The sequence below is a fragment of the Pteronotus mesoamericanus genome, unplaced genomic scaffold, assembly GCF_021234165.1.
Source record: "Pteronotus mesoamericanus isolate MK-2021 breed Mesoamerican mustached bat unplaced genomic scaffold, CSHL_Meso_final scaffold_408, whole genome shotgun sequence".
NCBI lineage: Eukaryota > Metazoa > Chordata > Mammalia > Chiroptera > Mormoopidae > Pteronotus > Pteronotus mesoamericanus.
The window spans coordinates 4340511-4363676 of NW_026555315.1; the positions used below are offsets into that span (position 1 = coordinate 4340511).

At 44.3% G+C, this 23166-nt stretch overlaps 1 protein-coding gene and 1 non-coding gene across 2 annotated transcripts in view; both read left to right on the forward strand.

Annotated features, from left to right (window-relative positions):
* GRB2 (growth factor receptor bound protein 2) overlaps positions 1 to 23166 on the forward strand; it is a 60121-nt gene that overhangs the window by 23504 nt on the left and 13451 nt on the right. The gene's annotated exons all lie outside the window — the stretch shown is intronic.
* Positions 3529 to 3728, forward strand: LOC129086712 (small nucleolar RNA SNORA73 family). Its single transcript, XR_008530834.1, has one exon. It is a non-coding gene; the product is annotated as a small nucleolar RNA SNORA73 family (small nucleolar RNA).

The following is a 23166-nucleotide window of genomic DNA, read 5'->3' on the forward strand; positions in this document are numbered from 1 at the left end:
CCTGGTGGCGGCGAGGCCCTTGGGACGTTGGGGTGGGAGTGGGAGCGCGGTGCTGCTGTGGACTAGGAGCAGAAGTGGGGTGGGGGTTTCTCTCTCATGGGGCGCCCCTGTCTGCGCAGCTCCTTTTCCTCGGGAGCCTTTGATTTCCCACAGCCCTTTCGTCACGGTGCTCCACCTCTCCCACCTTCAGCCTCTGCAGAGGCGGTGAGGGGAGCCGTCGCGGCTAGTCATGTGTCTTCACGGGTGGAAACTGAAGGACCAGAAGAGCGCCCGTGGAGGGGCTCCGCTGGGGCGGCCTGTAAGATGTTGAGTCCAGCGCTGACTCTTCTAATTTGGGCCCTTGTGTCATCGCGTGTGTAATGTGGTCTCGATAGAAATGTGCAGACAGCAGCATCTGAGACACATCCAGAGAGCGGAGGCCGCACTTCTTTGAATTCAGCAAAACCATAATTACTGTCTTTTCAGAATTCTGTTTTACGTAAATAACCTTAGACAAATGCTTACTCTTATTATGAAGTCATTTTGATTCTTTGTGTTAAAACTTGCCCCAAAATTTTGCACAACTTACTATCCTTACCTGAAAAACACTGCAGTGTTTTGTTGATGAACATTTTTGCCAGCAATGCCAAATAATGGGTCAGTGAACCTTCGTGGCTCTATTTAAACAAAATTCGGTCAGTTTTCAGTTCGTTGTGTAGTTCCCTGAACACCGTCACGTTTTCTGGTCTTCAGTTCTGTATAACTTTTGCCTCAGTATGTCCCTCATTACTTGGCGCAAGCCCAAGCGCCAGAAGCCTGTTCTCTCCTCCACATGCCCCTCCGCAGCCCGGTACCTTCATTGTGTAACTGGCCACCATGCATTTCTGTTTCTCCAGATCTCAGTAGGTTCCTACGTATCAGCATTTGCACGGCAGAGCGGAGGAAGCCCTGAAACCCATGCCAGCCATGTTCGTCCTACTCAGTACCATTCAGGTTCACAGTCTGTGTTACCCACCACCGCCCTGTCAGAGGTCGGGCTTGGTTCTTATGTTGTGTAAGCTGTTTTTGCATTTATTTAGGTGACATAGGCCAGAAGTAGGAACTCTTAGATTTCTGTTGCAGTTTGAGTCTTTGTAAAGTATAATTATACTTCATTGTGTATATGATCTAAAGAATACTCGACCAGTTTTAAGTGGCTGTCTGAAAAACATTCCCAATTTCCACTGTAAGATGGTTTTGGACACTTATTCCATCCATAGTTGTGGTGGCATTTTATTTCAGCGAGTGGTCGATTTACATATAAGAAAATTTCTGTGGAAGAAGGTTCTAAATACTATAGCTTTCTCTCCTAAATTTGCTCTTTATTCTTTTAAGTGTATTATAAAAACAAGGGGAAGCCCTGGCTGGCATGGCTCAGTGGATTGAGTGCTGGCCTGTGAACCAAAGGGTCGCTGGTTCGATTCCCAGTCAGGGTGCAGGCCTGGGTTGCGGGCCAGGTCCCCAGTGGGGTGCGCACGAGAGGCAAGCACACATTAATGTTTCTCTCCCTCTCTCCCTCCTTTCCCTCTCTAAAAGTAAATAAATCTTTTTTAAAAGGAGGGGGCACAGGAATAGATTACAGTAACCCTGATGATTTGTTCTAACTTCCATAGTTTACACAACTCTTAGTTTCAGAGAGAGCGCCAGAGCCCAGTGCCGCAGAGGCCTGGATTGTGAAGAGGAGTCTTTTCTTATCAGATGTTTTCGAGTTTACGTTGCTGCTAAAACTGAGGTGGGTTGGAGGGAAGAATTTCTCTTGGTTTTCAAGCTTTGCCAGAACACTTTGCTTAGAACAACTGTTTGAACTCTTCCTGTGTCCCTGTATTTCCAGGGATGCTTGCTGACCTCTTATTAGCAACACAGCTAGGATCGGCGGCATGCTTTGTGGTGCCAAACATAGTTGTAGCCAACCTGGAGCAGGTCCAAACCGAACAAGATACTGAAGTCAGAACGAACAAGTGGTACAAACGCTCTTAGTCAGAGTCTGGGAAGTCTTCCTAGGAAAGCACTGTGGACAGCCTCAACAGGCTTCTGAAAAGCTGCTCACAGCTGACACGTCATTTCCTCTGGGTCCGGAGGAGTGGGCTTCAGTCAGCGGGTCACTAATTTTTCTTTTTTAATTGGCCCATAGAAGCCAGCCCTTGGGATGTACTACTGGTCATAAACTTGGAGCTTGAACACTGTTGCATCAGTGACCTGTGTTAACATTCTAGCCATGAGATATTTTACAAATAAAAAATTTGCATCTGTTGTGGGACCTGGCTTTAGCCATTGACTCCATGGGTTGACCTAAGCCTCAGCTTTAAGCGCTTACGCTTCCTAATTTTGAGTGCTTCAGCAGAAATCAGATATGGTTTGATCAGGGCTCCAGGTCAGTGTCTCCATAATTTTTTGGAGCTCTGCCCCCTGATCTACATGTTAGTTCTGTTCTGAGGCAGGTATTTCCTTCCCACCTCCAAAAGCCCTGCGATTTGGGCTGAGGGAGTCGGATAACCCAGGACTAAGCTGGTCACTGTGGGGTTTGGGAAGAGGGACTTGTCTTGGGAGATTTGGTTGGAGGTCAGTCCCACCCAAGCCTTGTGGCTCTACACACAGGCAGAATAGAAGTTGAGAAGACCACCCATTGTCTACTCTACCATGCTATTTAAACTCTTAGGAAATAACACTTGTAACGGCTGCGGAGTATCTCATTATATGACTGTACCATAGCTTATTTAGCCATTCCACTACTGATGAGCAGTTCAGAATGTTTCCACCCCTGCCCCCCTACTGTTTTAAGTAATGCCTCGGTGGATATCATTATATTTAGAAATTATTTTTAACTCTTTTATTTTTTAAAAGATTTTATTTATTTATTTTTAGAGAGCTAGGAAGGGAGGGAGAGAGAGAGAGAGAGAGAGAGAGACATCACTCAACCATCTCTCACACACACCACAACCAGGGGCCAGGCTTGCAACCCAGGCATGTACCCTGACCAGGAACCAAGTTGGGGACCCTTCGCTCTGTGGGATGACACCCAACCAACTGAGCCACACCAGTCAGGGCTATTTTGAGATGTTTTAAAAGAAGAATAAGACTCGAGTAGGTGTGAGTACGAAATAAGGGGAAAAAGGGTAAAGTAACTGAAAGCTCTATGCATAGGTGGACGCGGCAGTTTGCACAGTAGGGAGACTCGGGAGAACTGTTGGTCTGGGCTGCAGCAGGCTGGGTGAGAGCCGTTCCTCCGGTGGTTTTACTCATCTTTTTCGTGCTTTTGAGCAACTGCTGGGTACCTACTTGTTATTAATGATACTTTTTCTTTTACTCATTATTTCATTTCTCTCCCCCACAGTCCCATTGTACTTTGATTGAAAGCTTTCACCTTGTCATAGGTGGTACCAGATGCTCCTTGTGAAACCAGTCAGTCATGATACAACAGTTGTAAAGGCAGCATCTTACCAGAATAGCCTGTCCCTGCTGTCCCCTCCTAGTTTCACTGTGTTTTGCTTCTATTAAAAATGCAGAACTGGACCACGTGGATACCCCAGGAGGTCACTCTCTCCAGGCTCTGTCCAGGTGGCGTAAGGGAGCATAGAGCTCCGCCCAGTGATGTACAGTCCCTTTCCACAACGGAGAGAAAGCCGGGCCTTGAGTCTGCACCTGCATATTCCTACAGCTTCTCAGAGTCCTTTGGACAATGACTGAGGAGACAAAGCATGCAGGAAACATCTCTAGAAAAAAAAAATGCAGAACTGGTTCATTCTGAATAAAAGAAGAGCATAATTATTTGTACCATTACTTAGAGTAGAATTCATTAAAGTAAGATTAAGGATTTGTTTGATAAAAGGTTCTGTCCAGGAAGGTTTAAATGATTCTATCACAGAGGTTTTGGGGTTTTATTTTGAGATGGCTAACAGGAGATCTGGTGTTAGATGAGCCATTAGCTTCTGTCCCCCTCGTGGACATTTTCCCAGTTTGAATGGAAGCGTCTGGGTGGGCAGCAGACAGAGCTGCATTAGGATTGGAATGGGGCACCTGCCAGCCTGTGAAGCTCACGTATGCTCAGTATAACAATCATTTGATACGAGAACTGCCAGGGGATGTCCTAAAAATAAAGGTGGCCAGGAGCAGAGGGGAAGTTTACAAGATTAGTTTGAGCTTTCTTATTTTTCATGGTCTGCCATTAGAAATTTGGGTATTGGGCTCAAAACTGACAAATAAAAAGAACTTTTATGTTTTCACACTCTGTCTCCCCAAAAAATGAGAGGAGTTATTCCCTTTGATGATTGACTTGAGTAAATAAGTACTTGGTGGATATATTTTTTTGTTTTCCCTACATGGAACTAAAAAAAAACCCTTTTTCTGGTTGGCTGGATTTTTCTGTCTAGGGATGGAAAGATTAAGCTGTGTACCAGATACTTGCATGTGTGGTGGGAAAGAGTAATCCTATTATTCTGCACTTATTGTCCATGTCATTTTTTTTTTTTAAGATTTTATTCATTTTTAGAGAGAGGGAAAGGGAAGAAGAGAGGGAGAGAAACATCAATGTGCAGTTGCCTGTCGCATGCCCCTTCCTTAAGACCTTGCCTGCAACCCAAGCGTGTGCCCTGATTGGGAATCAAACCAGCGACCCATAGGTTTGCAGCCTGGCGCTCAGTCCACTGAGCCACACCTGTCAGGGCTCCATATCATTCTTTATCTGATATAACTATTCCCTCAGCTACAGAAAGCATAAAACCGAAATAGAAACCTAGCTTGATAACTGATTCTTTGAAGTTTTGGTCAAAAACAATTTGGTGAAAATTGAAATATCAAGCATCTTCTCAGATCACAATGGCTTGAAACAAAGAACCAACCTCAAGGGGAAAAGAAACTCAGAAACGTTCAAATATATCGAAACGGAGTAACACGTTATTAAATAATGAATGGGTTAATTCCCTTGCCCTAGGAGATATATATCAGCAAAAATATTGTTATGGGGGATATCTGAAATTTTATTGCCTAAGTTTTTCTCTAGGAGGGACACAAAGTTGGTATAATAGTCACAAATCTCTAATTGTAATACACCACATAAACAAAATGAAGGGCAAAAATCACACAATAGATGCTAAAAAAAAAGCATTTGATGAAATTCATCCATTTATGATAAAAAAAAAAAAAAAAGAACTCTGCAAAGAGGGACTAGAGGGAGCACACCTCAGCAGAGCAGAGGCCGTGTATGAGACACCTGCTGCCGGCATCATATCCAACAGGCAAAAACTACAAAAGCCCCGAAAACCAGAAACAGGTTGAGCCACACTCTGTGGGAGGACACTCTGTCTTAACGCTCTGTTAAGGACAGTGTCGGTGTATGGCGAGGAGTATATATAGTGGCTACAAGCACCGACTCTGAAATTGGTTAGACCTGAGCTCCAATCCTCCATGTTTCATTTACATTACAAACTGTGCCTCCTTGGGCAAGTTACCTGGCCTCTTTGAATGGGCCATAGATTCCTCGTCTGTAAAATGGAACAATACTTACCCACCTCAGGGACTTGTAAAGATGAGGTGGCCTCATATGTTTTGGATTGTTGCACATGGTAAATGCTCAATAAATGTAAGCTGTGGTATTTCAGTTACTTATTAAGGGAGAGATTAACTCATTCCTCAAACAGGTGTTGAGTGTCTGCTTTATATAGGTATATGACTAAACCAGGCACTCTGCGAAGGACATGGGTGGATATACCCGGTGGTGATCCAGTTAGTTTCAGTTCACCAGTAGAGCTGGGTACAAGGTACAAACCTAGAAAGAACAGTGGTGGTGATAGATGTCACACGTGATGGGTCGCTCAGCCGGGTTTTGAAGAGTGAGCTAAGACTGGGTGAACAGAGACGGAGGGAAGGGCATTCCAGGCAGAGAGAGCAGACACATTAACAAAACGGAAGGTGTGGGGGGAACTGCACATGGTTTTGCTATAGAGCCAGAATGCGGTCCCTGTGGGGGATGGCAGAGGTGGTCGGAGAGGCGGGCAGAAGCTGCATCTTTAGGGAGTTCCTATGCTGGGGTCAGTATTGGGCTTCATTCTTTAAGGGTAGGAAGGGATTCAGGGATGTTGAGCATGGAAATAACATCAGAGATGCAGTTTTGGAAAGAAATTTTTGGAACAAGTGTAAAGAAAGGGAACTCCATTAGGACGTGGCACTGTGTGGAAACATTCTAATTAATGTGAACAAGGATCTGGATGATGGAGGGAACTAGGTTTGAGGAGGAGTAGGGAAGGAGACTAGCTCTGGCTAAGGCAGCTTGGCAGCTGTGGGTACTGTTAATTGGGAAAGGTAGTATGGGAGATAGAAGTTTTTTAGAACATTGCGAGTTCCATTTGGTTAAGATTGAGGTGCTTGTAGACATCCAGAAAAAGATTTATCAGGCAGTCCAATGGGTTGATTTGGGCTAGAGAGATTTGCGTATGTCCGAGTAGAGTATAGGCAGTAAAAGAAGTTTGTATAGAGGTGAGTGAGCTTTTTCTAAAGTGGCCTTGTACGTTTAGAAAGGTACCAAAAAGCCCTGGCTGGTGTAGCTCAGTGGGTTGATCGCTGGCCTGAGAACCGAAGGGCCGCCAGTTCGATTCCTGGTCAGGGCACATGCCTAGGTTGCAGGCCATGGGGGGACTCATGAGAGACAACCACACAATGATGTTTCTCTCCCTCTCTCCTTCCCATCTCCTTTCTTTAAAAATAAATAAATAAAATCTAAAAAAGGGAGGGGCATAAATTGGTACTATAGGAACTGGGGAAGCCAGAGAACTTACATGCACAACCCATGGACATGATCTTGGGGGGGCGGTGCAGGTTGCTGGAAGGAATGGGGGTGCTGGGCAGAGGCAAGCAAAGGGGGAAAAATTGGGACAACTGTGATGGTATCATCAACAAAATACATTTAAACATTAAAAAAAGAAAAACTTAGTAAAGCCTTTTGCAAAAGTAACATGTTTGCCTTCATCGTACCTCTGGATTCCTGAAATAATGATCAAACAGTTTATATCTATCACTGTCCTCTGCGCAAGCCATATAATTTTCAAAAGTGGAAAATGTATTCCAGAGAGAAAGCTTAGAAGCAGAAGGTGCTGCTGCGAGTGGAAATGATAGTAGCCGACCTGCCGTAGCTGATTTTAGAGGTCAGGAGGTGGAACGCCAGGCAGTTACCTAGTGGGTGGGTATTGGGGCATATGTTGACCCCCTCCCCCTGCCCAAGAAAAAGACGTTATTTAAGTGCCCAAAACCTTCAAGAAAGAGCCTCTTGATTCTTAATGGTAAAAACCAGGAGATCTTTGTGATGGAAAGTAATCTCCCTTTTCCCCAAAACAGACACACATACCTTGTGACAAGAATGGATTGTGAAGTGTGGTGACCAGAGCAAACTCTGCTGAGCACCTTTATTTTCATTGCTATTTCCTGCAGTTACTGAACTCAGTTCAAAATTGTCTTCCTGTCTATCCTCTAGACTTCCTATTCTTCCCTCCTCTACTCCCCAAATAAGAAAGCCTTTAACTTTTCATTGTAGTACTTTATTTTCATTGTAGCACTTAATGCTCTCAGTATTTGTCACATTAGTAATTGGGTGACCTTGGCTGGAGGTGGAGGGCTGTTTTGCCCTTTGGAAGGCTGGCCCACGTGCCATTGTAGTTAGAACCCACACAAGAGAAGAAGAGGCAGACTCGCTGGATGTTGAATGCAGAAGCATGATATGTGCTTGGGTGGGTGTATAGTTTTAAAATTTGTAAAGGCAGGATAAAACCAGTGCACCTAATGGGGCCAGAGGAGTAAATTTGACAGCACTTAGAACTTTTGTTTCTGTTTTTCTTGTCCTACACCCAGCAATTTAAAACATTGAGGACAGGGACAAAATGAAAATTATTCTGTATCTGTATTTATTGCTTATTGGTAATAATCAACACATTTAAAAATATCTGATGGATCCCAAAATCTTACTTTAGGTGGGGAAAAAAGATCTTATTTGTTTGTTTTTAGAGGGAGGGGAAGAGAGGGACAAAGAGAAGGATAGAAACATTAATGTGAGAGAGAAACATGTATTGGTTGCCTCTCATAAACACCCCAACTGGAAGGCTGACCCCTGCAACCCAGGCATGTGCCCTGACCAGGAATTGAACTGGCAACCTTTCACTCTGTGGGATGACACCCAACCCAGTGAGCCACACCAATGAGGGCCCAAAATCTTACTCTTGTTATACATAGATATACATGTACATGTATGGTATCAAAATTTTATGGGGGGCTGGGAATGATGATTTTTTTAAAGGCTAGGAAATTACGGGGTTACCTCGTTTGAGCACTGTAGTGAGTGTCTGAGGATGTTAGTGCAGCTTCTTTATTTTTCTGATTTCTAAAATTGGTCTGAGAGTGATAATATGTGATGCTAACACTAACCAAGAATATATGTAATACTTCAAAAATACATCTTTATATAGTTCTCCTGCATCAGGGAACTTTGAGGTTGCTTTAAACATGTGAAGATAAGCTGAAAAAAATACCAGCACCTCCCCCATGATTTTTAGGGTGGTTCCTCAAACTGTTTAGAGTTTTTCCCTTATATATTCAGGACTTTTTATATTTTGCAAGTACAGTCTCACACTATATAACGACATCTCAGTGAAGGGCAGACCACACATACACGACGGCAGTGTACCACACAGCCTAGTGTGCAGCAGGTGCACCGTGTAGGCTGCGTAGGTGCGCTCTGTGATGTTCCCGCAGCAGAGTCACTGAATGACGAATTTCTCAGAATGTGTCGTCGTCCAGCGGCACTTGACTATAGATATATGAAAGAAATAGTATGATGGTGTTTTCTGATACATTAAGCAGTTGGTAAAGAAATGACAGAATTTATTTGACATTTAGAAACAGTCCAGTGTCTGAGCCCATTTTTCTCAGGACTTCTCTTTCCCTTCCCATGGCATAGTAGACTGTCCTGGCCTCTTTTTCTGTCCTTATGCTGCCTAAAAGAAAAATACTTACTTGTATCTCTGCCATTCTGCAACTTTGGGGAATTCCCCCCTTTTTGAGGATTCAGATTAGCAAAATGTTTTAATAGCAGGACAGACCTGAATGTGAATCAGATTGCAGTTTCACTATTTTATTAGCTGTGTTTGGGGTCAAGGTGCTCAACCTCTTTGAGCCCTAGTTTGTTCTTCTATAAAATAAAAATACCCTCTCTGGGAAGGGTTGCCCTTAATGTGCGTATAATGGTCATACAACAGGTGCACAGTGCAGTGTACCTTTTTAGAGTTGTGACTTTAAAGTAAAAAAGAGGCTGGAATTATATGGCTCTGTCCTCCACTCTTACTTTATGAGGGATTCGTCTAAGGCCCAGACAAGCCAAGGGACTGGAGCAAGGCCAGGGGCGGGGCGGTGTGGGTGCCGCTGGACTTCAGTGTTCTTTTCACTCGACTACACCTTCTTTTTGTGCCACATCATTTCCCATGGTGCAGACACACGTGGTAATGGCGGTGTTTTGCTGTCCTGTGTGAACTAATGCTGAGTTTGACCTAAATTGCATGAATAGTGATTATATTTGTATAGACTCAAGGATAGTTCTGTGGACACCTTCTAAAATAGGATAATTACCTTGCCCATATTCATGACTTCATTTATTATGCTTTAAAATAGGAATACGAATTGGAAAGTCTCCTAAAATCCATTCTGCTCCTTTGATGTGTAAAGGGTTTACAGTTACTAGGAATTTTTCCAAACACATATAAAACTGTTGTCCAGAATTATATCTTTTTTTTCTTTTTTTAAAAAGATTTTATTTATTTTTAGACAGAGGAGAAAGGAGGAAGAAAGAGGGAGAGAAACATCAATGTGTGGTTGCCTCTCGCAGCCCCTCTGGAGACATGGCCTACGACCCAGGCATGTGCCCTGATTGGGAATCGAACCGGTGACCCTTTGTTTTGCAGTCTGGCTCTCAGTCCGCTGAGCCACACCAGCAGGGCCAGAATTGTCTTTCTAAGGTGGGAGTAGGGAGCTGTGTGCATGTGCATACACACTCAAGTGGTTGCAATCTTTTGAAACTATATTTGAGATTTAGGCTATTGAATCATTTGCGTATTCTGAGTGGAAAGAAAACCAGGCATAAAAATTCATTATGAAAAAATTAATTACATTTCCTTATTTACATTTAAGAGATCATTTATCATTTTTTTTTTTAACATTTTATTTATTTTTAGAGAGGGGAAGGGAGGGAGAGAGAGAGGGAGAGAAACATCCATGTGTCGTTGCCTCTTGTACATCCCCTACCAGGAACCGGCCTGCAACCCAGGCAACCTAGACTGGGAATCGAACTGGCGACCTTTTGGTTTACAGGCTGGCACTCAGTCCATTGAGCCACACTAGCCTCGGCCGTTTATCATGTCTTTTGAGAGAATGAACTAGAATATTTCTGTAGCATACTGCCTCTCCAGCAAAGATTTTTCCTTGCAAGACACATCGAACTGTCAAACACTTACTGAATGCCCTTGAAGACAGGAGATTAATAGATGGGTCTCCTGCCCTCAAGGAGCTTAATCCAGTAGAGGAGACAAATAATTGCTATATACTGAGATAAGGATGATGAAAATAATACAAAGTTCGGTGGTAGAAGAGAGGAAGTGGTCCTTAGGTCTTGAGTTTGCCATCTTAGGCAGAAGAGAAAGAGCATATAAGTCTTAAAACCTTAAGACATCTTGGCAGTTGGGAAGCTACTTGAAATAAATAGCTTTAGTATTGTTGGAGCTTGTAGTTCCAGGCAGGGAGGGACAGGAAGGTAAGACTGGAGAGTTAGGTGATGGCCAAATAATGGGAGATCATTGCGTTCAGCACTGCGCACTTCACACCAATCAGAAAACACTGTGGACTAGTGCCAGGTGATTGGTAGTGTTTGCCATGGTAGTCAAAGGTGAGATCTCTCAAATTGATCTTCTCCATGTTTTTATTTAATTATTAGATTCACCACACACACAGATAAATGTAGAAGAAAAATAGCTTTTGTAAGTAAGTAAATATTTAAACTAAAAATGTGGCCATTGGGCCTGTTAAGATGAATTGATACCAAATTGCATTTTATCTAAATTGGTAGCGTTTTAAAAATCTAATGTATTTTACCAAGTGTCTCCTACAATATAGGTGATGTAGAAAAGAAAAAGATTTTATTTATGTTTGGGGAGAGGGTTAGGGAAGGAGAAAGAGAGGGAGAGAAACATCAGTGCGCTGTTGCCTCTCGCACGCCCCCAGCTGGGGACCGGCCCACAACCCAGGCTTGTGCCTTGACTGGGAATTGAACCGGCAGCCCTTTGGTTCACAGGCCGGCGCTCAATCCACTGAGCCACACCAGCCAGGGCCGTTCCCTGTATTAACAAGTTATGTTAGTGTGGTGTATTTTTTATAATTAGTGATCCGATATTGACCCATTATTATTAACTAAAGTTTGTGCTTCATTTCTGTATTCTTAGATTTTCCTTAATGTCCTTTTTCTGTTTAAGGATTCCGTCTAGGACACCACATTACACTTGGTTGTTATGTGTGCTTTGACTCCTTCTGGCTGTGATAGGTCTGGTTTACATTTTAATGATGTTATTCTGGGTTATAGAACTGAGAACTTTCTGAAGGGGACAGAGTGAAAGCCGTGAGGAAGTCCCTGAGTCATAGTCCACGCGGGAGAGAACGGCTGCTTCAGCGGGAGCGGTAACAGCAGGAGTGGAGCGGAGGGCTCTGATGTGGGAGAGAGGAAGTTAAGGGAACGAGTGTGGACGCGGAAGAAAATAGGTTCAGGGAGGGAGCCCTTGGAGCACTTGAACTTCTAAAAGTCAGTGAGATAAAAAGAAACCAGCCAAGGAGACCAAAAGGAGGGACCTGTTAGGTAGAAAGCAAACCTAGGAAGTGTGTCCTAGAAGCCAAGAAATGGTTTGAAGACAAAAGGAGGCCGTCACCTCTGTTACGTGCTGCTGATAGGCCCCGTCGGGTGAGGGCAGAGAATCACCTTTCGGGGTGAGCAACAGAGCTCCTGAGCGACGTCTGTGAGCGGTTTCAGTGGAGTGGGGAGAGCAGAGGCAGGTCTGGAGTGGGTTCAGAGAGACGGGGCGGGGGGCACGGAGGAGGGAGCACGGGGAAATTTGCTGCGGGTGGCAGTGGTTATGTAAATTTCACAGCGAAAAACCCCCACTGCAAACTGAAATTTAATTATAGGTAACATGTATGCAGTAGTATTTAGGAGAAAGTGGACTCATGTCTGCAATTTTGAAATGCTGAGAGCATAGATGATGGAAGGGTGTCGAGTATGTGAGGAAGCACATACTGTTAATGGTATAATTTAGGTGTTGGGTAAATGTTTTCAGTGTAAAATTCTTTTAACTTTGCTCTGTACTGAAAGATTTCATAATGCAGTGTCGGGGGTGGGGGAGAGAACAGGAGGAAAGAAATTGGAGACAAGGAATATTTACAACTATTTTGAGGAGTTTTGATATAAAGGGAGAAAAGAGATGAGGCAGCAGAATTAAAGGAAGTCTGTTTTCACCCCAGTCCCAAGGATGGGGAAATAACAGCGCTTTTATTTACTGATAGGAAAGATCCAGTAGAGAGAGAGAAAATTTGATTCAGAAGAAAGGGGAATTACTGGGTTAATGACCTTGAACAGGCAAGAAGAGAGGGGATCTAGCATGGAAGCAGAATTTGATTTTGTTAGGAGTGTGGACAAAAGCATTAGAAGGCACAGGATAAAGACATAGGCACAAGTAGTGCATAGATGTGGTAGGAGCTTTCTATTGTAATATCTCTTCAGATTGCTTCTCTTTTGTTTTTTGTGTTTTTGTGTTTTGTTTGTTTTTTTTTTTCAGTGAACTAGGAAGTGAGGTCATCTGCTTGGGAAGGTTGGTGGCTGAGTGGTTGAGGCTTAAGGAGACAGGGGAGCTATGAGACAGTCATCAAGGAGAACGAGCAGACGGGCTCAGAAGTACAGTGAGAGCACACTGGAGGTCTCGTGAGCTCTCATGCCTGACTGATAGCTAATGCTTCGGTAGAGAATGGTACAAATGAAAGGAAAGCAATAACGTGTTTCTAAAAGAAAGAGGACGGCTTCTCATAGCTGATGGTGTGAAGGGCCCACCAGACACCCAGCATAAAGAACAAAACCAGATCCACTCTTAGATGCATTATTGCTAAATTTCAAAATGACAAGAAGAAACGGTTCTAAAAGCATGTAGAAAAAAAGAAACAAGTCTACAAAGAAACGATAATGCGACAGCCAATAAACTTCATGAACAACTCCAAATACCAGAAAACTGTGTCTTTCAAATTCTGAGGTAAGATGTTGTTTAACTCAGAACTCTGTTGAAAGCTGTCTGTACCCAGTCAGGCTAGCATTCAGGAGTAAGCATAGGGTCAAGGCGTGTTCAGACACGCCAGGACTCAGGATGCTTGCTTTCCAAGCACCCTTTCTTGGGAAAGTATCATAAAAACCAAGAATGAGGAAGACGTGAAACCTGCAAATCAGTACATGTAACTGAGGAAAGTAATGGAGGAAAATCTCAGAATGATAGGTCTATTGAAGACATTTGATATCCCAGACATTTGATACCATCCTTGAAAAGATGTAATAACAATGTAATAAAGCCAGAGGAAAAAAACAAACTTTTTAGGGTTGTTAGAACCCTTGGAAAAGCAGAAAGCCATCCAGTAAAGGAGCTCTGTTTTTGTTTTTGTTTTAAAACCAACTTAACTTTTTCGCCCAGAGCTATAAGCTATGATTTTGATGATGAATATTCAACTATAGAAAATGGGATTTTGTTTCTGTTCAGTTCAGATTAAATAGCTTGATCATTATAGGGCTACTGTGCATAGCTATTGATGACATCAGTACCCTTTTACCACGTGAACGGGGCATGTAAAGATCTAATGATATCATTCCGTGGCCGCAAACGATCATACTTGAGGCATTCATAATAATGTCTGACCATTTTTGTGATTTGGGAAACTGCTTGTTATTGTGGGCAAGAGAGTAAACCCTATATGCCTAGCGCCCCCTTGCAATTCCAGGCAGCACAGATGTTGCTGCTCCGCTAGTTCGGGGCGACCCAGGATCTTGAGGTGGTGCACAGGTTTCCCACTTTCAGCGCCATGTGAAACCAGGACGTCGTTCTTGTGGCCTGGACTCGAGGGTCGGACACAGCCGTCGTTTGCATTGATGCATCCTATTATTTAGTCCTCTTTGTCCCTCTGTTCTCTGCAGGTTGTGATGTTTCTGTGGGATGAAAGTGCTGGTTTTCCAGGGAACAATGTGTAGGTGCTTAGATAAAACCAATAGGGGAAACAAGGCTAGGCTTGTCTTCTTTAGATGGTGCAGCCTGAAGCAGGGGGTGTTCTGTACTGCCCCCACCCCAGGCCTCTCAGCGGACCTGCCCGTCTGCGCCGCGCAGCTGCCTGGAGGAGGCCATGAGAGCTAGTTAATTGCTAGAGAGGCCCCCATTCCAGCAGTAAGAGGAGGCGTAATTCTTTTAGCCTGTCTCTTAACAACAGCTGTATTTGTCTCCAGTTCCATTAGGGAGGTACTTAGAAAAAGTTGTCATGTTCTGAACTCTTAAATGTCGATTTTTCTTGATGAAAATTTCCATATTTGGGGTCTTATAAGATTCCTAATGTCACTTTTGGAAGTAGAGAAAAGTGTAAGTAACTGAATAAGCAGGTGTCAGGGTATACTACCAGTTAAAGTGGAATTTTTTTTTAATAGATTCTAAGATTTTTCTGAACACCATATATTTGAATTGGTTGTGTGGAAAAGTAATGTCAGTTTTGTGTTGCTATTTTTAATTTTATAGCAATTAAACATTCCCTGCATTCTCAAAAAAAAAAATGAGATCATTTTTCATAACTGCAGGATTATCCCTTCCATACATTTTCTTTCTCTTTTGTTTAAATATGGTGGAGAATAATTAAACTTTAATTTTTTAATCATGTCACCTTGAGAAGTCTATGGATGGCATGAAATTTGATACCTCACCCTGCACTGTGTTCCCTGTTTCTGCAGAGAGGGACCTTGTGGGGGGAGCGGTGGATTTAGATTCTTAAAATAATGTGTGTGGGTGTTTTAATGTTTGAGAGTCTTTCAGAACAGTCGGATTCCCCCTCCCCTAGTCTGAATTTCTTTCTTCTTGCCTGGCTTCCTCTAGGAGCCCTGCTGTCCCCCTTTCTGTCCCCCTCAGATGTGCCTGCTACACAAAAGCAAGATTGCGACCTTAGCGAGCAGATTCAGTTGACAATTCCCCGCAGAATCTCGTTACACCGGCCAGAGCCCTGCAGTCTGTCCCAGGCCTCTGTCTCTGGCCTCCTGGCTTCACTTTTCACATAACCCCTAAAATTCAGCATTTCGATTCTAAACCCCTCCCACCTGCAAGCCTCTACTCAGGTTCTTTCCTCCGCTTGGACTCTCTCTCCTCACTCATTCGTGTCTGCTTTCCTCACCCCCAGGCCTAGCTAAGTCCTGCTCACAGCCAGGGCTCCGGTTGAAATGTGACTGCGCAGGTGAGCTTTCCTGGACACCTACCTCTGCATGATGATACTCGGTCTCTCCAAGGTGTGCTCTCCTACAAAGCACCCTGAATTTTTCATCATAGAACTTACCAAACCCAAAGCTGCAATTACCTTCCCTTCCTTGCTGCAAGGGATCGCTTCTCTACTGCATCCCAAGGACCCAGCACAGTCCCTGACTCAAAACAGGCACTCCCTGCGTCTGTTCCCTGAGTCTATATCCTGGTCACGTCCTTCATTATTAGGACAGTCCTGAGAATGGCATTACTGGTTAGTAGGCATGGAGACGCGAATCTCTAATACAAATGGCCAGATTGCCGTTTGTGAAGCCAGGCATCCGTGTACGCTGCCTCCAGGGCCACTGCACCGCCGTCACTCAGCACTCACATGATTTCGCCTTTGCCAATACGATCCTCTGGGGGCGGAGGCGGGGGGTCTGTCACGTGTCTGAGTGATAAGTACAGATGACTGGAATGGGCCACTTGATCTGGTTGTTCCAGGCATGCCCCCATGAAATCCTGTCCTTGAAGATGTCTAGGCTAAAGACTCTCCAGCTTTCCTGGTTGCACTTGAGCAGAGGGGAGGGGGCAGCGAGCAGGGTAGCAGGTCTTATCTGTTAAGCAGTTGTTTTCCTTCAGGAGAGCAGTCGCCAGAGTGATTGCCTACAGGTGGCCGTCCACAGTGTCTGCAGTTACCGTTTGTCACTTACACATATGACAGCTCCAGTACAATGTGTAGCCTGTCAGAGGATAGGAACTCCTGGCTTTTCCCAAAACTAAAATCACCTTTGAGATGGTCAGTGAGATCCAGGAAGACATGACGGGACAGCTGCTGGCGACTGGGAGAACTGTGTGAGGTCCTAAGGTGCTTACTTTGAAGGGGACTGAGGCGTCATTGTCCTATGTACACAGTGTTTCTTGCATCTTCTTCAGTAAATGTCTCTTTTTCCTATTACATGGCTGGATACCTTCTGGACAGACCTGGTATATGAGAGAGAAGTGTGTCAACTGGATCTAGAGAGGTAGATGGAAAATACCAGCACAGGGGTACTATTTACCTTTTAAAATTACGCTTTCTACTCATGGTGGCTTTAAAAGAGAAAATTACCCAGGAGCTCTATATAGCCATTTTTCTAAAGCTTCCCAGGAAAATTGGTGGTTAAGAGGGGAGACCACTGAGCCACATCTAATCATCAGTCCCTTCGATTCCACCTCCCAAAAATATCTTGACTGCTATCTCCTTCCCTCAGCGGCACGGCCGCCCCAGTCCAAGCACTGATGTCTTTCGCCTGGGCAGCTGCAGCCGTCCTTCTGTGGTGAGGAAGGAAACTTTATTCAGTGCAAAACAGCTCAGTTGTGGTGCGGCAGAGCACGGCTGTGAGGCAGCCCCGGGGCCAGCCCCTCCAGCTGGCAGCTCTGCCCCGCCCCGCCCCCTGAGGTCTGCCCCGGCCTGCGATGCGCTGCACTCGGGGGCACTCAGGGGCCGGGCCGCTGGGCTGCTCCGTGCCAGGCGTCTCCTCCGGCCTAAGCCGCTCTGTCCCTCTCCGCGCCCGAGGGGCAGGTGTTTCAGCTCAGCCAGGGGGAAGGGGAAAGTGTGCTCTGGCAGTGGAGTGTTTGAAAAATGCAAACCTGAATGTCACTCTTCAGTGGCTTCTGATTCATCCTTAGCATGCCAGCTTAAACTCGGTAATTTGCATACTGCAGCCTTTCTCTGAGTCACCACAGGAGATCCTTTGGGTCTCCCCTCAAATTCACTCTCCGACCACATCCCCCTCCCTCCAAGCTACATTTGGGTCCTCTTGTTTTCTGCTCCCTAGCCCTGGACTTAACCCAGCGCTAATTCACGTTAGCACTTCAGCATTGTAACTACCTGCTTAATTGCCTGCATCTCCACCCTGGAAATGGAGTGAGAACTTAACACTTCATTCCCAGTCCCCCTTTGTCACATGATTACAAACTGCCCTGATTTGAGGCCAGGTTAACTGCTTCAGAAGTGGAAAGTGCGGTTGGAACTGGCTCTTCTGGACCAGAGTAGTGGCGTGTTAGGTATCGGGACCCCAACTTGAGTTTTTCAGTCTCAGCTCCTAGTGCGGCTGACAGTGATTAGCCCAGTGACTGAATGTTGCTTTGTTTTTTCTTTCAGTTACATTCTTGGGGGTGGCTTTTGGGTCACAGGACAACTGTGAATCAATAGACCCTTTAGTTCACATTTTGAATCAATAAGCCTTACGTGAAACTTAGTAAACTCTGTGGTCATTAACTGGGGGGGGGGGGGGGGGGGGGGGGCCTTTGTTGGCAGCTCCTGTGTTGTTTTATGCCGAGGCAGCGGGGTGTGAGTAGACCTTGGGGGGCGCATCTCGTGAATGTGAGCAGGTTTGCCCGCCCTCAGAAAACTGGTGACCCCCTGGGCCTGGAGGCTTTGTTTTTTATTTCATTTGGTTTCTGGAGGAGAGGGGTTATAGAGTTTGACCTAGATTGAAAGCCTTCTGTTAGTAAACAACATAATAAGGACAGTAGCTAAATATATATTAGTAAAGAATTAGCTGCCCCGGCTGCTTGCTTGCTTGGTTGGAGCTTGCGCATTCGATCTCTGGTGGGGACACGTATGGGAAGCAGCTGATCGGTGTTCCTCTCCCACATGGATCTCTCTCTCTCTCTCCCTCTTCTTCCTCTCTCTCTCAGATCAATAAAAACATATCCTGAAGTGAGGATTATTTTTTTAAAAAGACTTAGCTAAGTTTGAGATTATTTTGTTTCCAGTTAGGAAGCTCTGTTACCATTAGTAAAGGTTTTACATGTCAACTTCAGGAAGCTTAACCAGTCTTTACGTTAATGGCCAGCAGTGTGGCCAAGAGAACTGGCTTGACAGCAGGTTGGGAGGTCCGCCATGTTCATTTGACTCACAGCCCTACAGGGCCGAGCAGATCTAAAGATGCAAACAAAGACTACAGCCTAGTTCACACTTCATCCAGGAAGCTTTCCTCTGTCCCCTGAATGGGAATTAGGTCTTTCTTTTTGGTGTTAGGAACACAGATATTTTCTGTTGAATTAGTGCTTGCCATCGCACCCATAATTTCCCCTCTCCTTGTATCCATCACGGGGTGTTGCAACTAGCACTTTTACTAGATTCTAAGCTCCTTGGGCGGTGAATCCATTATGTTCTCAGCTCATCTGGCACAGGGCTTGTTGCATGGTACTTGTCTAGTGCAGGCCATCATGTAATTACTGAATTTTTCAAATGTTCAGTATTTTCTCTCTCGAAACTCCCTGATGTCTGTCCCTCTGTCTCTCTCCCCTCCCCCAACCCTCTGCAGCTGAAATTCTGGTATTCTGAAAGCACTTCACTCTTCTGTTGCGCATTCAGCTGCACCAAAGTAATATGTCTTCCGTGAATCACAGAACACAAAAGACAGTTACTTTGAATGGAAACTCTTGGTACCCCTTTGAGAAGGAGTTTATTTTGGGGTATTGCCTGTGTATTTAGGTTTCACTGCCTCTAGGTTTATCTGGGTGGAGTAATAGCACATAAGTGTGAACTACCTTCCTGTTTTGTTAAAATTTCATGAGCAGCTTTCTTATTGACCATTGAACCCGGAGAAGTCGGTAAGAGTATCCAACTTGGTTTATTTATCAGAAAAGAGAAATATCCTGGAATTTCATTGTCTTCTTAATTGTTCATTTTCCTACATATATGAACGTATGAACATTATAATGGAAATCTTCCATTTAAAAAGAAAATGCATGAGTGGTCCTGAACTCTCGATATAACCATTTTGCAAGCACCTGTGTGTCTGTCTCATCCCTTTTTTCTCTCTCTACATCAACCTAGCTGCCATTCAGTGGAAAAATAAAAAGTTGCAAGTCTTCCGTACTGTCCTTTGTAAAAGTTTTGTTGGAGGGATTGTAGCTCTACAATTATAACACCCTGCAAAAGTCAACCATGCAGACCGAACCAGGCATCCTCACATTCCTGGAGGGGCCCCACGCTGAGACGTGCTAGAAGGCACAGAAACAGAGCGACACCTCCTCTCTCCCTAACCCACTTCATCCTGAAATTTTCCTTCCCTGTTCACCCATCTTATGTTCCCTCCCTAATGCCTTTTGTTCTTGGAGAAAGTGGAAGCAGGCAATCTTGTGGAGGAGATTTGGCATGCCCCCACCAGGTCCTCTACCCGAACGTCTCTTGGCAGCAGAGCTTCAGTTACAGGAAGACTGTTTGCCTAATTCTACCACTTCCTCTAGTTGAGCCTCTCCTTCCTTGGGGGAGCAAAGTCATGGCAGTCGGTCTTCTTTCTAGAGTCTTTTTTTAGAGGTTATTATTTTTCACCAAGGAATTTGGTGATAATGTATAACATGTGGTGCTCATTCCATTGTTTCTGCACCCAGCCAGCTCTGTGATACTGTATACATAACTTAGAACAAAGCTCCCGTATACAAGTCAGTTCCTCAAAATACACTAGATTCTAAGAGTGATGGAGAATACACGTGAAAACTAGGTGTGGATCCAGCTTTCAGGTGCTTCAGTTTAGTTTAGAAGGGGACCAGAGCACACCAATACAATGGTGGTAGACAAGATGCCGTAGGAATCATATGTTATTGTTGACTATGATCCTCCATTAAATACTAATGAAAATGAAACAGAGAAAAGTGACCAAACTGATTGTAAGCTCTGAACTAAATCTTGAAAGATCCAAACAGAGAAGCAAGACTGCAGTCCAACCAGAAGGGAAACGAGAAGCACAGCATGCTTAAAGGCTGGTCACTTGACTGGCTTGACTGAACTGAAGGGTTTTCACTTAGTGAAGTCTGGTGGGTAAGAAGGACATATAAGTAGGTGGCGGCCAAGTTACAAAAACTGAAATGCTGACTGAAGAATAATGTGAGTTAAGACCTTCAACAGAAAAGCAGTACTGTTTGAACCGATTTGGGGTACTAAAGAGATTGAGATCAAACCAGGTCAGCCTTAAACCATGATGCCTAGAGGTGGGGTGGGCCTTGGTCTCTTGACCCACTAATGTTCCCCCATCAAATGCATCCCCATTGAAAATGGCTTCTTAAAGATGGAAGAGAAATCTAGCTTGGGCAACAGGAAAGAGAACGCTGTTCAGATGGCAGCAGAATAAAGCGATGCATGATTTTACCAGTGGGAAATGTGGGAGTTTGGGGATTTTTCCCTCCCTTCTATCCACCCCCCACCCTCCTTTTCATTATTTAAAATTGTTTAAAGGGTAAAACTTAGCCCCTTTATCACCATTGTGTCACTGTTGGTCAGAAGGTAGACTTGACCACCAAATGCCCTTTGGATTCCATTAATTTGGTAAATAGAATCCTTTCTTAAAAGAAAGTAGTATAAAAAAATCAAGGATTTAGGACTCCTGAGTCCCAAAAGAAGTGAATCTGGAGGATATACCCATTTCAAAGGGAACTAAGTGTAGCATTTCATGGCATAGATACTAATACTTTTTGCTGAGAGAAGTCATCACCATAACGTGACATACCCCCTTGATTTCAGATCAATACATAAATATTTTTAAATAAATAGATTTTTCTTAACCCATATAATAAAGCAGCATATTTTGACATTTACACACAATTTTATAAGCCTGCCAAAATTGGGAGTTTTAAAACTTCATAAATACCTTTTTAATTTTTCTCAACTTTCTGGTCTTTAAGAGGCAGCTACCTGTCAAGGGTCTTACCTGGGCCAGGCAGCGCTGGCCTGCTGTGCCCTGGCTTGGGCTGTATTCACTCAGCATGGAGACCAGCCTGGCAACATGGACTTGAGAACTGCTTCTCTGCGTGCGCTTGTCTAAGCAATTTAAGGTTTCTGGTAGGGCCTGGAACCTTACTTACTAAACTACCTTTAAGTTGGTCGTCTCATCATTACAATTCAGAATAACTTACCCACAATGTGGGTGTTTTTCATGATTTGGCACACAGTAGAGCAGGCAGCGTAGCCAAGATGTTTTTCATGTTGAACAAAAACCATAACAGATGGAGGTGGTGATTATAAAGCACTTATTTAAAATGTTAGTAATGAATCAGTGTAGTTTGAGGCCAAGTCAGTAATCCATGCTAAGGAAGTTGAAGAGCACTCTTATAGTTTCTAATATAATAGATAACAGACAACTGAAGAGAACTGAATTTACTTTATTTATTAAGATTTTATTTTTAGGCAGAGGAAGGGAAGGGGAGAGGGAAACATCAGTGTGTGATTACCTACTGTGCGCCCCTTACTGGGAACCTGGCTCCCAACCCAGGCATGTGCCCTGATGGGAGTTGAACCAGTGACCCATCAGTTCACAGCCTGGCACCCAGTCCACTGAGCCATACCAGCCAGGGTGAGAACTGATTTTAAATGGCTCTCCCAGTACTGCTATTCTAGCCACGTCCCTGTAGAATTTTTCTTGGGGGCCTGAGTCTTTAAAAAGCCTCTGTAAGTCACAGCAGTATTTTAGTATTGCTCCTGTGGGGTTGACTGATTTATGAAGAGCTGGGGAAAATTCACTGGCTTAAATTTCTATAACACAAGGGGGCAGCTATAAGTGGTATTTTGGGGGGGGGTTTGTTGCTGTTTTTTAAAGTGTAAGAACTTAAATCGTTTTTGTCTTCACAAACGCTTTTATACAAATTGCTTCACAAATTGATAAAACTTTGAATAATTTTCCCTGAAGAAATGTTGACCCTCCCTCCCCCGCAGACTGTTAGAGTGTGTGTTGGCAGGGCTGATGGACTGCTCTTCCATAACTGTACAGCTTCTTTTCTTTCTTTTTTTAAAACCATGATTTATTGTTTGTTTATTTACAGATGACCAAATATGTTCAGGCAAGAAAATAACTTAATATTTGAAAATACAGCAGTCTACAAACAAAATACTTATATACCATTTTCCTAAAAGACACCTTTTTCTATGATTTGTGTAGAAAATTTAGCGTAGTTCCTATCTCCCAGTATTGGTGTAGAAGGACAGGAGGGAATTGGTTATTGTAACTCCTGAACACTGCCTGCAGTCTTTCTGGAAGTCCGCGCGGAGCGAGGTGATCTCAGAACACAGCGGTCCTAGTCCTCTGCTGCTGTGTGTGCGTGGCTGCCCGTGGGCAGCGTTTCATTGGCGATACCTTACCTAGCGCAGGCGCAGCGAGGCTCAGCCACCAGGATTAGGCATCCGTTAGACCTCAGAGTGCTGATGTGCACGGCAGAGCCGCCGTGGGGAAGTCGCTGTGTCCTCCACGGCAGCTGGAAGGGGGCTCTGCACTGGTGGCCGCGCTGCTCGTGGCGCTTCCTCACAGAATCCCCTCTGTTACCCCGGGAGGCGAGGGTTGTCTCCACTGTATAGCTGGGGAAACCGAAATTTAGAGAAGGGTCTTTTGCCCAAGGTCGCCTAGCTCGTTGTTGATGAAAATGGAACCCATGTGTTCAGCCTCTTTAGTTCTGTGCTCTTGCCACCAGATCAGGTACATCTTTAGGGGTCTGAGACCTAAACCTTTAACCTCCGACTTTTATTTTTCTTTTTTAGAAACTATTGGGAAAGTTTCAAATTGGTATTACTGTAAATGGGAATGTTCATTGCCTTTAGAAAGGTCTCAGGCTCCGGGTGAGGGGCAGCGGCAGCAGGGCAGAA